Genomic DNA, 15,344 nt, shown 5'->3' with positions numbered 1-15,344 from the left:
ATATTGCTTGGTCAAAGGGCAAACATGATATTATAGTCTTTTAGACATAGTCCCAAATTGCTTTCCAGAATGGTTGGATCACTATACAATTTCACCAATATGTACATTAGTGTTTTAATTTTCTCACATATCTTTGAACATTTGACATTTTTCTTTTCTGTCATATTAGCAATCTGATAGGTTTAAGATAGTAGCTCAGAGTTGTTTCAGTATGCATTTCTCTCATCAATCACAAATTAGAGCATTTTTTAATTAATTTTTTGTACAAGTGATGTTTTTATACATTACTAAAATATTCTTGCTTAATAATAAACATAATACTCCCTCCTCCCCCAAAATATAGACCCCTCATGAGAAATAAAGTAAAAGAAAGAGAAAAAAAATGTGTTTCAGTCTGTGGTCTGATACCATCAGCTCTGTCTTGGGTGGATCACATTCTTTGTAAGTCCATCATAAAAGTTACTTTCATATTTTTCAACTGTTGTTGCTGATTGTAATTTTCTTCATCCATACCTCTCCACTACCTTATATTATATTTTCTCTCTCCTTTCACTCTGTCCCTCTTCTAAAATATCCTGTAGGGTAGCTGAGTGGCACAGTGGACTGATCACTGGCTCTGGGGCTAAGAGACCCCAAGCCCACATACCACCCCTGAGACCCAACAACCACCTGGCCTCATGGTCCCAGACAGCCCACCCAATCCCTTGCAAAAAGTAAAAAAGAAAATGTATTATATCTGACTATTCTCTCCTATGATCTACCCTCTTCTCTATCACCCATATCCCCCCCTTTCCCCCTTTCCCCCTTCTCTCCTTTTCACCCTAGATGTCTATACCCTATTGAATGTATATGCTGTTTCCTCTCTGAGCCATTTCTGATGAGAGTGAAGGTTCCCTCATTCCCTCTCACCTTCCCCTCTTCCATAACATTGCAATAAAGTTTTTAAAAATATCTTTTATATGAAATATCTTAGCCTATTCCACCTCTCCTTTCTCTTATTCCCAGTATGTTTCCCTTTAAGCCATTGACTCCATTTTACAATATATTATATCTTCAAATTCAGCTCTTTACTGTGCTTCATCTATATAAGCTCCTTCTACCTGCTCTATTGAATGAGAGGTTTCATATGAGTATTATCAGTATCATTTTTCTATGCAGCAATACATGCAGTTCATCATCATTAAGTCCCTCATATTTTACCCTTCTCCTCCACTCTCTATGCTTCACTGAAGTCCTATATTTGAAGGTCAAACTTTCTGTTCAGCTCTGGTTGTTTCAACAGGAACATTTGAAATTCCCCTGTTTTATTGAAAGTCCATCTTTTCCCCTGGAAAAAGATGTTCAGTTTTTCTGGGTAGTTGATTCTCAGTTGCATTCCAAGCTCTTTTGCCTTCCAGAATATTATATTGCAAGTCCTAAGAGCCCTTAATGTAGTTGCTGCTAAGTCCTGTGTGATCCTGACTGCAGCTCCATGATATTTGAATTGTGTCCTTCTGGCTGCTTGTAATATTTTCTCTTTGACTTGGGAGTTCTAGAACTTGGCTATAATATTCCTGGGGTTGGTTTTTTTATCTCTTTCCAGGGGAGATCAGTGAATTCTTTCAATTTCTATTTTACCCTCTGCTCTAGGATATCAGGGAAATTCTCCTGTAGGAATTCTTTAATAATGAGGTCAAGGCTCTTTTCCTGATCATGAATTTCAGGTATCACAATAATTTTTAAATTATCTTTCCTGAATTTGTTTTCTAGATCAGTTGTTTTTTCAATGAAATGTTTCACATTTTCTTCTAATTTTTCATTCTTTTGGTGTTGAAGTACTGTGTCTTGACTTCTCATAAAGTCATCATCTTCCTTTAGCTCCATTCTACATTTGAGGGATTTGTTTTCCTCAGAGAGCTTTCTTATCTCCTTTTCCATCTGGCCAATTTTACTTCTGAAAGCATTCTTCTCCTTGATAACTTTTTGAACTGTTTTATCCATTTGTCCTATACTGGTTTTTAACATTATTTTCTTCAGCATTTTTTTGGATCTTCTTGACTAAACTGCTGACTTCTTTTTCAAGTTTTTCCTGCATCTATCTCATTTCTTTTCCCAATTTTTATTCTATCTCCCTTTCTTGATTTTCAAAAATCTTTTTTTGAGCTCTATCATAGCCTGAGCCCAACTTTCATTTTTCTTGGAATCTTTAGATGCAGAAGCTTGTACTTCCTCATCTTCAGACTGAGTATTTTGATCCTTCTTGGGATCATAGACAATGTATTTCTCAATGGTGCTCCTCTTTTTCCTCGGTTTACTCATTTCTCCAGCCTGTGCCTGGTTTTGGAGTACTTCCTGAGGTTTTGAGTATTATTGGAACAACCCCCCCCCCCAAGGATCTCAGTATGTGAAGTTCCGACTTCCCTCCTGGTCTGTGAAAGACCACAAGCACAACCCTCTGTCACCGGGCTAAGGGGGGGGGCTGTTCTATTGGGGGGGGGGGCTATACTGCAATCAGGATTTGAATTTGGTCAGAGTCCTGTTCCAGGTACAGAGGAAAAATCTCAGAAGTCTTCCCTACCTTTGGTGGGCTTCAGTTGTCTGGAGGCTCCTGCTTGCCAGCTCTGTGCCTTCTTCCATTTCCTGGATCTGGGCTGCTGCAGCCACCACCACTACCCTGAAAGAGCTGATGGCCACAACAGCCCTGATGGTCTGGGCTTTGCAGGCTTGCTCTGGAAGAGGTCCCCCCCACATACTTATCCTCCAAGTTATGCCTGCTGCTCCCCGGGGTGTAGATCAGGAAACTGTCCCGGCTACCATGAGCCGTGGCTCCCAGGCACACTGGGGCTGCCTACAGGAAGCTGAAGTTTCTTCACTCTGGTGAGCCACCCCTCTAAACCCATGGAGTGGAGTCTTTCCACTATTTTCCAGGTTACCTTGGTCGAGAGAATGGCCTCACTGGATTTTACTGTGGGTTCTGTCACTGGAAATTTTAGTTACAGTCATAATTTTAAGATTTTGAAGTATTATGAAGAGAACACCTAGGAGAGGCTCTTCTGTCACCATCTTGACTCCACCCTCAAGAAACATTTCTTATGGCCTTTTCAAAATTTCTCTTGTACAGTAGATAGAGACAACGTGGAGCATTGTTTAATATGACTATTGATTACTGTCTGAAAACTACCTATTCAGATCCTTTGACCATTTATCAATTGAGGAATGGTTCTTATTTTTATTTTGAGGAATGGTTCTTATTTTTATAACTTTGACTAATTTTCCTATATGTTTGAGAAATTATATCTTTATCAGAGAAACTCTGTAAAACAATCTTTCAAATTAATGATTATCAACATTTCCCTCTATCCTACTTGTTCCCTGTTAATATTTCTCTCTCTCTCTCTCTCTCTCTCTCTCTCTCTCTCTCTCTCTCTCTCTCTCTCTCTCCTTTTACCCTGTCCATCTCAAAAGTGTTTTGCTTCTGACTTTTACCTCCCCTAAACTGTCCTTCTTTCTATCAACTCTACCCCCTTTCTTTTACCTCCTTCCCTTCCTACCTTTCAGAATGGTAAGATTTATTTCTGCACTAAACTGAGTGTGCATATTATTCTCTCTTTGAGTCAATTCTGATTAGACTAAGGTTCATGTGCTCCCCTCTCCACTTTTCCCATTTTCTCCTCCACTGTAAAATCTCTTTGAGGCCTCTTTTATATGAAATAAATTATTTCATTCTGTCTTTCCCTTTCCCTTTCTCCCAGTGTCTTTTTCTTTCTCATTCTTTTATTTTGTTACATAATCATACCATTACATTCAACACATATCTCTGCTTTCTTTCTATCTATATTCCTTCTAATGAATCTAATAAAGAGGAATTTTTAGGAGTTATAAATATCATTTTCCCGAATAGAAATAGAAATAATTTAACATTATCAAACTCCTTATGATTTCTCTTTCCAGTTTATCTTTTTATGCTTCTTTTGCATCTTGCATTTGAAAGTCAAGTTTTCTACTCAACTGTACTCTTTTCATCAGGAATGCTAGACAATCCTCTATTTCATTGAATGTCCATTTTTTTCCTCCTGATTGTACTCAGTTTTGCTGGGTAGGTGATTCTTGGTTGTAATCCTAACTCTTTTGCCCTCCAGAATGTCATATTTAAAGAGTTCTGAACCTTTAATGTAGAGGATGCTAAATCGCATGTTATACTGGCTGTGGCTCTGCATTATTTGAATTGTTTCTTTTTGGCTGTTTGTAGTGTTTTCATTTGACTAATTCTACTTTTTAAGGGGTTCTTCTCTTCAGTGAATTTTTATATATCTTTTTTTTGAACTGGCCCATTCTGCTTTTCAAGGAATTCTCTTCACTGGATTTTTGTACCTATTTTACCACTGGCCTATTCTATTTTAAGGTGTTTTTTAATTCAGTATTTTTGTACTTCCTTTACAAAACTGTTGGCTCTTTTTTCATGATTTTCTTGCATTGCTCTCATTTCTCTTCCCAATTTTTCTTCTACTCTTACTTGATATTTGCAATCTTTTTGAGCTCTTCCATAACCTGAGACTATTTCATATTTTTCTTGAAGGTTTTGTATGCAGGAATTTTGATTTGTTATCATCTTCTAAATGTGTTTTATTCATTTCCCTAGCTTATTTGTTGACTTTTAACTGTGCTAAAGTGGGGCTCTGATTCCCAAATGGAAGGAGCACTGCCCCAAGTTTCAAGATTTTTGAGTAGCTATTTTCAGAGATAATTCTGGGGACCTATAAGTTTTTGACTCTTCCAAGATGGTAGTATGATATAGGTATAGGGATATAGAGATTCTCCTGTACTGTGCAGTGGTTTGTGAGTAACCATAAGCACTCTCTTCAGTCCTGTGACCAGATTCCCTGAGCCTCTGCCACCACAAGCTCTGCTGTGGTAGTGCTCCTCTTCACATTGTGACTAATACCCAGGACTGTGACCTAGATCCACATATAGACAATGCAATAGAGTTCTGTACCTTTTGTTAGCAAAGAGACCCCTGTAAATATCCTTTCGACTTGTTGTCTGATCTCCTTACCAACTCTGAGGTGAGAAGTCTGAAAATCAGCTCTGCTGCCACTAATTCAGTCACCCAGAGTCCTGCTTTGGGTTTGGCTAGCCCTGGTCCAAGCTCATGCACACTGCACTGAACTGCAGTCTGGTGCAACCTGGCTTTTCCTGCTGCCCCTCTAAGTTGTCTTGAACAGGAAAATTCTTTCATTTTTTTCTTTTGTGGTTCTTCTGCTCTCAGCTTAATCAAATATTATTTAAAGGGATTTGAAGGGATTGGGGCCTTTATTCTGTACTCTTAGCTTTGCTCTACCCTGTCTTTACATTTTAAATGTATTTTTTTACATGCAAAACATTATTGGGTTCTTTTTTATACCCTAGTCTATAATTCTTTTCCATTTTATGGGTGAATTTAGTGCATTACTATTCAATGGTATGATTCTTATGTTTATGTTAAACTTCATCAATTTTTTTCTTTCAAATTAGCAGTATGTTTCTGCAGTTTGCTTTGATTACATCAAGTTGATCCCAGGTTCTTCTAACAGACCACACCTCCAACTTTATACTGAATTTATTGATCTTTTTTTTCTAGTTCTATTCATTTATTGGTTCTTTCCTTTCCCAACTTAAAGAAAATTATTATTAAGAATATCTTGTTTCCCTATCGCCACATATTTTGTTGGCATAAAATTAACCTATGATTCTACTTTTCCAATTATTCTATCAGTTCTTCCCCTCTCATACTTTCTTTTCTTTGTGATTTTTTTATTTTCAATATTTAATATTTATTTATTATCATTTTGTACAATTTTTTATACATTAATAAAATATTCTTGTTTAAGAGTAAACAAAATGCCCCCCCAAATAAATAGATTCACTTGAGCGATAAAGTAAAGGGGAGAGAAAAAAAGTTAAAATAAAAAAATAGTAATAATTGTAGGTATGGCCAGGTGGCGCAGTGGACAGAGCACCAGCCCTGGAGTCATGAGCACCCAAGCTGACATCCCACCCCATACACCCAACAATCACCCAGCTGTGTGACAGGCAAGCCACCCAAACCCCACTGCCCTGCAAAAACCAAAAAAAAAAGGAAAAAAAAACAAAATAAAATAAAATATTAATAATAGTAGGGGTGGCTAGGTGGCAGACAGAGCATTGGCCCTTGAGCCAGGAGCACCTAGGTCCAAATCTGACCTCAGACACCCAACGATCACCCTGCTATGCGACCCCGGGTGGGCCACCCAGCCCCATTTGCCCTGCACTCCCCCCAAAAATAATAATAATAAAAAATGTGCTTGAGTCTTTGTTCCAACACCAACAACTCTGTCACAGGTGGGTCACATTCTTTATGATAAGTCCATGGCAAAAGTTACTTCCATATTTTTCCACTGTTGCCTTTCATATTTCTCCACTACCATGTACTATATTTTTCTCTCTCCTTTCATTCTGACTCTGCTGTAGCATATCTGAGTGGCGCAGCAGACAGATCCCTGGCCCTGGGGCCAAGAGGCCCTGAGCCCCCATACCACACCTTAGGCCCAGCATCCACCTGACTCTATGGTCCCATCCAATCCCAGCCCCTTGCAAGAAGTAAAAAAGAAAATGTGTTATAACTGACCACTCTCCCCCTGTGGTCCATTCTCTCCTCCATCACTCACACTCCCCCTTCCCCCTGTCCACCCCCTCCTTCTTACTCCAGATGCCTATACCCCATTGAGTATATATGCTGTTTCCTCTCCTAGCCACCTCTGATGAGAGCGAAGATTCCCTCATTCCCCCTCACCTTCCTCCCTTCCATATCATTGTAGTAGCTCATTGTAATAAAGAAAAATCTTATTATGTGAAATATCTTGGCCTATTCCCCCTCTCCTTTTTCTTTCTCCCATTCCATTTCCCTTTTTTTCTATTGACTCCATTTTTACTCCATATTTTATCTTTGAATTAAGCTTTCTCCTGTGCTTCAACTATAAAAGCTCCCTCTACCTGCTCTATTAACTGAGAAGGTTCATATGAGTATTCTCAGTGTCATTTTTCTATGCAGGAATACATGCAGTTCATCATCATTAAGTCCCTCATATTTTCCCCTCTCCTCCAATCTCTATGCTTCACCTGAGTCTTGTATCTGAAGATCAAACCTTCTATTCAGCTCTGGCCATTCCAACAGGAACATTTGAAATTCCCCTGGTTCATTGAAAGTCCATATTTTTCCCTGGAAGAGGACATTCATTTTTGCTGGGTAGTTGATTCTCGGTTGCATTCTAAGCTCTTTTGCCTTCTGGTATATTATATTTCAAGCCCTACAAGCTTCCAATGTAGTTGCTGCTAAGTCCTGTGTGATCCTGACTGCAGCTCCACGATATTTGAACTGTGTCCTTCTGGCTGCTTATAATATTTTCTCTTTGACTTGGGAGTTCTGGAACTTGGCTATAATATTCCTAGGGGTTGGTTTTTTTGGGATCTCTTTCTTGGGGGGATCGGTGGATTCTCTCCATTTCTATTTTGCCCTCTGCTTCTAGAATATCAGGGCAATTTTCCTGTAGTAATTCTTTGAAAATGATGTCAAAGGCTCTTTTCCTGATCATGACTTTCAGGTATTCCAATAATTTTTAAATTATCTTTCCTAAGTCTGTTTTCCATATCAGTTGTTTTTCAATGAGATATTTCACATTTTCTTCTAATTTTTCATTTTTTTGGTTTTGAAGTATTGATTCCTGATTTCTGATAAATTCATCAATCTCCCTGAATTCTATTCTTTGTCTGAAGGATTTGTTCTCCTCAGAGAGTTTTCTTATCTCTTTTTCCATCTGGCCAATTTTGCTTTTTAAAGCATTCTTCTCCTCAATAACTTTTTGAACTGTTTTATCCATTTGACCTAAGCTGGTTTTTAGCATGCTATTTTCTTCAGCATTTTTCTGGATTTCCTTGACTAGGCTGCTGACTTCATTTTCATGTTTTTCCTGCATCTCTCTCCTTTCTTTCCCAAGTTTTTCTTCTAACTCCCTCATTTGATTTTCAAAGTCTTTTTTGAGCTCTGTCATAGCCTGAGCCCAATTTCTATTTTTCTTGGAGTCTTTAGATGCAGGAGCTTGTGCTTCCTCATCTTCAGACTGAGTATATTGATCTTTCTTGGGTTCATAGATAATGTATTTCTCAATAGTATTTCTCTTGTTTCTCTGCTTGCTCATTTTCCCAGTCTAAGCCTGTTTTGGGGGTGCTTCCTGAGCTTTTGGGACACTCCCACAAGAGTCTCAGTGTGTGAGGCTCTGTCCTCTCTCCTGGTCTGTAAATGACCACAGGATCCCCTCCTCTGCCACGGGGCTCAGGTGTGGGGTGGCCCTGCTGTTCTATGGGGAAGCCTGGACTATGATCAGGATCTGAATGTGGTCAGAACCCCACAGTCCTGTTCCAGGGGCAGAGGACAGAGCTCTGCAGTCTCTCTCTTCACTCCCCTCCCTAGGTTCAATGGGCTCATGCCCTTGGGGCTCCTGCTTACCAGCTCTGCCTGCTTCTGTTTCCTGGATCTGGAATGCAGTGGCCAAGCAGCTTGCTATGTGCTCTGAGGGCTGGGCTCCACGTGCTCGCTCTGGCAGAGGTCCCCCCCTGGTCCCCTACTTTGTGCCCGGTGCTCCCTGGGGCATAGCTCAGGAGGCTCCCCCACTGCTGTGAGCCCTGGCTCCCACCGCCCTGGGGATGCCTCTGGGAGGCTTTAGTTCTTTCGCTCTGGCACGCTGCCCCTCTGGCGGGCTGCCCCTCCAACCCCTGGGAGCAGAGCCTTTCTGCTCTTTTCCAGGTTACCTTGAGTAGGAGAACTGCTTCATTGGGTCCCTCTGTGGGTTCTGTCTCTCGAAAATTTAAAGTCCTTAGTTTCAAAGATTTATGAGAGAGCTCCTAGGACACCCTCCACTCTTGTCACCATCTTGGCTCCACCCCCCCCCACTTTCTTATTCATTTCAGATACCCTGGAATCCAATCATTCTTCATGGGGCGGGGGCAGGATAAGAGTCTCAGTTCTCTCAATGACTTTGAGAAAAGGTGAGATTTCTAAAAGACTTAATATGTTTATGTAATGGTTTATTTCAATAGTCTTGGCACTTGGGTTTTTCACAGAGTCAGACTCTTAAGTAATATCTATTTCAACAAATTTTAGTTCATACTTGAATCAAGACATTTAGAAACAGGATTTTTCAGAACAGGAATACTCTAAAAGGGTTTAAGACAAAGTATACAAATATATTATAATTAGTAGAGGAATGTTTACAGAACTTGGGAGGAAAGATTTTCAGGGAAAACAGAAAGAGAAAAGTCTGTTCTTGAAATTGGCATCTCCAGGTACTAATTGACCTCTTATTTCTTGTCAAAATATGGGAAAACTGGGTTCTTATCAAACTATATCCTGGACAGTTTAATGATAAAGTCAAAAGTCATGAGTTTTATGGGGATAGGAAGGTAGCATGCAATGACCTATTCAGGTGAACCCAACTGGTCTTCTACCTCATGGGAATAGAGATGCTAAGGATTGGACAACAAGATCCCAGTTATATAAATATGGGTCATAAAACTTTCTAGCATGGGCCATGTTAAGCAATAAGAGCTATATTTGCTTCATCTAAGGGTGACCAGAGCCTCCAAAATTCTCAAACTCACAATATCTTCTTCTAGCTTGGGCACTGGCATCTCAATAGATGATCTTTTCCTAAGATCAAGAAAGAATAAACATCCACACATAAACAAAACAAGATAACATAAAATAACAGATAGAGCCCCAGTGCAAGCTCACATTATTGATTTCCCCTGTATGAGCTGCCATATGGGTGTGGTTGCCATAATACCTCTATGGTGAAAGGTTAGGCCTTCCCTTACCCCTCACTGAAAGTCTCAAATTTACATAATTTCATCAAGGGTAACAACATAGGAAAATGATTTTCCTTTTCCCTAACTGCTTTGTCACTGCCAAAAGGGAGGCAAGAAGGATTAATGGATCACTCAGAGTTTACCACTTCATAACAAAATCCTAAATTTCTTCATCTCTTGGTTACCCGATGTTCAGAAGCAGGAAAGCAATTCATCATCTCAAATATTCTCAAATTCTAAGTCACATACTTGGTACACAAGAAACAGGCAGGGATGTTTGTATAACCTGCATTACAATGAAACCATTAGAAAGATAACAAATTGATGTGAAAGGGAATTGGTTTGCCAGTGTTTCTAGAAAAATCTATTCTTATTACTTAAGAAAGAAGAATCACCTTATTTGAATTTTACCACATCAGTGTTATGAGAGGAAATAGTACTGGTACTTAGGAAGAAAAGTTGGAAAGATTGACTGTACCTGATCAAATATATATGTGTGTGTGTGTGTGTGTGTGTGTGTATGTATATATATATATATATATATATATATATATATATATATATATATATATATATATATATATATTAGAATTACATCCTGGGAGTGAGAAGAAATTAAGGGCACTCAAAAGTTTGGCTTTTGTTTCAGTTTTACCATATCTCAAATAGAAAAAGTTCTTAAAAAAAAACAATCACAGATAGTGATAAAATTGTTCCTGAAATAAAACAAAACACAAGTCAACTGAGATATTAGTAGTATTGGTTGCATTAAGATCATGCAAAATTTCCTTGATAGATATAAAGATCTTCTGATAAGCAACATCAAAGCAAGCATTAAACACTATGACTGCCAAAATTGTTTGTCAATACCACAGAAGATGCCCTCTGCAAAGTCCAAAGAGGGGAATTCTTTTTCTTTCTTTTTTTTGCAGCTCCAAACAGTTTTTATTTTTTAAATATAAATATTTATTTTCTTTTTCTGATTACATGCAAAGAGAATTTTCAACACTCATTCTTTGCAAGCTTTGAGGTCCACATTTTTCTACCACTTTCCCTTCCCTCCCTCCTCCCCATGACAGCGAGCAAACTGATATGGGGAGTACATGTAGAATCATGTTTAACATATTTTCATATTAGTCATGTTGTGAAAGGAAGAATTAGAACTGGGGGGGGGACCATGAGAAAGAAAGAAAAAATGTGAAAGACGTTTTAAAAATGAACATAGTATGCTTTGTTCTGCATTCAGACTCCATAACATTTTTTCTGAATATAAATGGAATTTTCTATAACAGATCTCTCAGGATTGTCCTTGATCACTTAAATGCTGAGAGGAACTGCATCCATCATAGTTGATCATCTCACAATGAGGCTGTCTATGTGTTCAATGTCCTTCTAGTTCTACTACCTTCACTCAGCATCAGTTCAAGCAAGTCTTTCCCAAAGACTTTTCTAAAGTTCAGTCCCTCATGATTTCTTTTAGAAATACAGAAGAATTTCATAAATTCAAATACCATAGCTTGTTTAGCCATTCCCAATTGATGGACGTCCACTCAATTTCAATTTTTTTTGTGACCACAAAAAGGATTGTCATGAATATTTTTGAACATGTGGATCTTTTCCCCTTTTTTATGATGTCTTGGTGTTGCTCAATCAAAGGGTGTGCACAGTTTTATTACCTTTTAAGCATAGCTCCAAATTGCTTTCCAGTATGGTTGGATCAGTTCACAATTCGACCATCAGTTCATTTGTCCCAATTTTCCCACTCTTTTCTAACACATATCATTTTCCTTTTCTGTGATATTACTCGATCTGAGGTAGTACCTCAGAGTTGTTATAATTTGCATTTTTCTAAGCAATAATGATTTGGAGAATTTTTTCATATAATTATAGAGAGATTTAATTTCTTCATCTAAAAACTGCTTGATCATATCCTTCGACCATTTATCAGTTGGCGAATGACTTATATTTTTATAAATTTGACTCAGTTCTCTTTATGTTCTAGAAATGAGTCTGTTAGGGTGGCTAGGTGGTGCAGTGCATAGAGAACCGGCCCTGGAGTCAGGAGTCCCTGAGTGCAAATCTGGCCTCAGACACTTAATAATTACTTAGCTGTGTGGGCCTTGGGCAAGCCACTTAACCCCATTACCTTGCAAAAACCAAAAAAAAAGAAATAAAAAAGAAATGAGTCTGTTATTGCTTCTCGGCCTTTTGGCTAAGATCAAGTGTAGAAATGAGTCTGTTATCAGAAACACTAGCTATGAAAATTATTTCCATTCAATCATAATTTTGGTTGTATTGGTTTCATTTGTGCAAAGACTTTAAATTTTAATGTAGTATCCATTTTGCTATTAATAATGTTCTTTATCTCTTGTTTGGTCATAAACTCTTCCCACCTCCATGGATCTGACAGACAGACTGCTCCTTGTTATCCCAATTGGCCTATGGTAAAATCCTTTATGTCTAAATCCTATACTCTTTCTACTTTATATTGTTATATAGGGTGTGAGATGCTGAACTATACCTAGTTTTTGCATACCGTCTTGCAGTTTTCCTAGCAGTTTTTGTCAAATAGTGAGTTTTTGTCACAAAAGCTCTTTGAATTTATCAAACAGTAGGTTACAATAGTCATTTACTACTGTTTCTTTTGTGTCTAATCTATCCCACTCATCTACTTGTCTATTTCTTGGCCAGTACCAGACTGCCACTTTATAATATAGTTTTAAATTTGGTATGCCTAGGCTACCTTCCTTTTCATTTTGTCAGTAATTCCCTTGATATTCTTGACTTTTTGCTCAAGAGGGATTTTTTAATAAATGGCAGTTGTCTCTTCTGTTTCTAAATAATATTGAATTGCTGTTGCTATACAGTTGCTTCACTCATTTATGACTCTTCCTGCCCCATTTAAGGTTTTGTTTGATAAAGAGAGGGGAATGGTTTGCCATTTCTTGCTCCAGCTCATTTTATAAATGAGGAAATTGAGGTAAACAGGATTTAGTGACTTGCCTAGGGATGCACAGCTAGTAAAAGTATCTGAGAATGGATTTGAACTCAGGAAGAGGAGTCTTTCTGGCTTCGGGCTGGGAGCTCTATTCACTGTGCCACCGCTACCCCAATATTTTATTATTTATATCAAATCCCAATATCAAGACCTCCATTGTCCCTTATGAAAAATAGATTAATAATTAATACAGGAAAAATCAAATGGTTAAAGACTTCATTATCATCCCAATTATGACATAAAATTGTATGGAAAGCCCTTTGAGTTATCTATACCTGTATCTATCTATCTGTTTCTATAGATGGGCATCTACAGTTATATAGATAGCTAGTTGTCACTATGTATATAATGGTTGGTTGATTATTTCTTGTCCTTCATTATCAAAGAAGACCAAAATGACATCAAATTACAGTGTATCTCTGTCTGTGGCTGATCAGACCTTTTGGTTAATCAGAAATTGACCACACTCTTTTTTTATAACTATGGAAAGTTTTTATGGTAGAAAGTGTAAAGAGTAAAGTTAAAAAAAAGTAAATGGCTTGGGTTCAGACTTCATTATTTTCCAGCAGTTTGATTACAGCACCTTTCTATATCTACTTTCTCATCTTTCCTCAAAACCTCAAGGGATTTGTCAGTTCATATACTGGTATCTTCTCTTCATTGTTACAATTAAAAATCCATCCATACTTTCTCATTTTGCAAAACTCTCATCCATATTAATATGAATGAAAATGATTGTTCATATTTTATCCATATTCAAATGAATTTGTCAATTTCCTTGACACATTCAGTGAGGATCTAGCCAGTGCTGGAGTCCTTCCTCTGATCTTTCAGTATTGCAAGAACACTATACAAGCAATCAGGTTTTTTCCTCTGTTATCCTTCAATTTCCCTAAGAGGATAGACCACATCTTTTTTTCTGATCATCTATATCCTAATTGTCTTTTATATTATTTCTTACATGCAAGTCATTGTTGGCAATAAGTTGTAGCTCAGTCATAACCTCTCTCTCTCTCTCTACATATATATATATATATATATACATATATATATATATATATGTATATATATATATATATATAATGATCTTGGAATCACCTGGAATATTGATTCTTCTCACCTTGTGATATTTTATACGTTATAGCCCTACAGAATCACTGAGTAACTACTGACTTGTTTTTGTAACTTTAAAAAATGGACTTGTGGCAGCTAGGTGGCACAGTGGATGGAGTACTGGCCCTGGAGTCCAGAAGACCTGAGTTCAAATGTGACCTGATACACTTAATAATTACCTAGCTGTGTGACCTTGGCCAGGTTACTTAACCCTATTGCCTTGCCAAAAACCAAAAAAAAAGTGGACTTTTGCAGTAGAATAGATTAGTGGTTATTGAAAATGCAAAAAAAAATGTGATCCAAATTATCTTTCTCTGATTCAGTATTCCTTCTAACCCTTTACTCATGCACACTAACAACAGATGACATACTAACATACAATTTTTGATAAACCAAAAGAATTGAAAAAGCATGAATAAACATATATATAAGACAAATGAGTAAAAGGAAAATAACTAGAAATCACAGGCTTACTGTTAAAAATTAAAAGATTAATATAGTAATATATTTCATTCAATGTTCATTAATAAAATTTAGCATGGATACTAAATCACTTTTTTTGTTACTATTAAGAAAAAGAAGCTGTAATTAAGCCCTCAGGAGAAGGCAACATGGAAAGTCCTTTACCTGTTTCCCGCTCAATCTTCCTGCCAATTCCCCCTTTTATTTCCCCTCTCTTGACTAAACACTCAATCTCTAGTTCTACTTTATGAGAGTGAATTCATAATCCCTACCGCACTCCAACCCTTAGACCTATTTCTCCCTTTCTAATGGTGGTGGGTTGAATTGTTCCAGTTCATTATTTCTCTTTTCTACTTTCTGGACAGAAACAGTTCTTCACATTGCTTGTATAAATAGGGAATACCAAACAATAATCCTTCCAGTTAGATGGAAGATTGCCAAATCTTACCATCTGCCCTGACACTATACTCCCTGACATTGCCATCTGACCTATTAATGAATTTTAATGACTCTTAGACCTTTCCCTCCTCCCTGAAGCTGAACTCTTAAGACCACCAATTCTTTCCATCTGTCCTGTAGCTTTGCCTTCCTATAAATGTGTTATCTTCTCTAACTAGAATGAAATCTTTGGGATCAGGGACTACTTCATTCCTCAATTTGCAGCCCCAGTGCATTATTCATTAAGTGAAACACAAAGCATATCAGGGATAAGCACTTAATCCACAATGTCAAGAAATAGTTTGCCAACAAGTTCTGCAAACAGTGACTTCAGTTAGCAGTCAAAGAACAATCCTCATGGGCACAGGTTGGGCACTTTAATTGAGTGCCTCTTTTTGTTCCCATGAACATAATAAATAGTATTTAAATGTTAACATTTTGCGATCAATTAGGGATTGCAAAATGTATTATTTGATCA

At 37.7% G+C, this 15,344-nt stretch overlaps 1 pseudogene; it reads left to right on the top strand.

The window, feature by feature from the left end:
* The first annotated feature begins 12,047 nt into the window (after positions 1-12,047).
* LOC141519701 (U2 spliceosomal RNA) lies at positions 12,048-12,175 on the top strand (annotated as a pseudogene).
* The last annotated feature ends 3,169 nt before the right edge of the window (positions 12,176-15,344 follow it).

The sequence above is a fragment of the Macrotis lagotis genome, chromosome 3 (assembly GCF_037893015.1).
Source record: "Macrotis lagotis isolate mMagLag1 chromosome 3, bilby.v1.9.chrom.fasta, whole genome shotgun sequence".
NCBI classification, from domain to species: Eukaryota; Metazoa; Chordata; class Mammalia; order Peramelemorphia; family Peramelidae; genus Macrotis; species Macrotis lagotis.
This window is presented reverse-complemented; position numbering and strand designations above follow the sequence as displayed.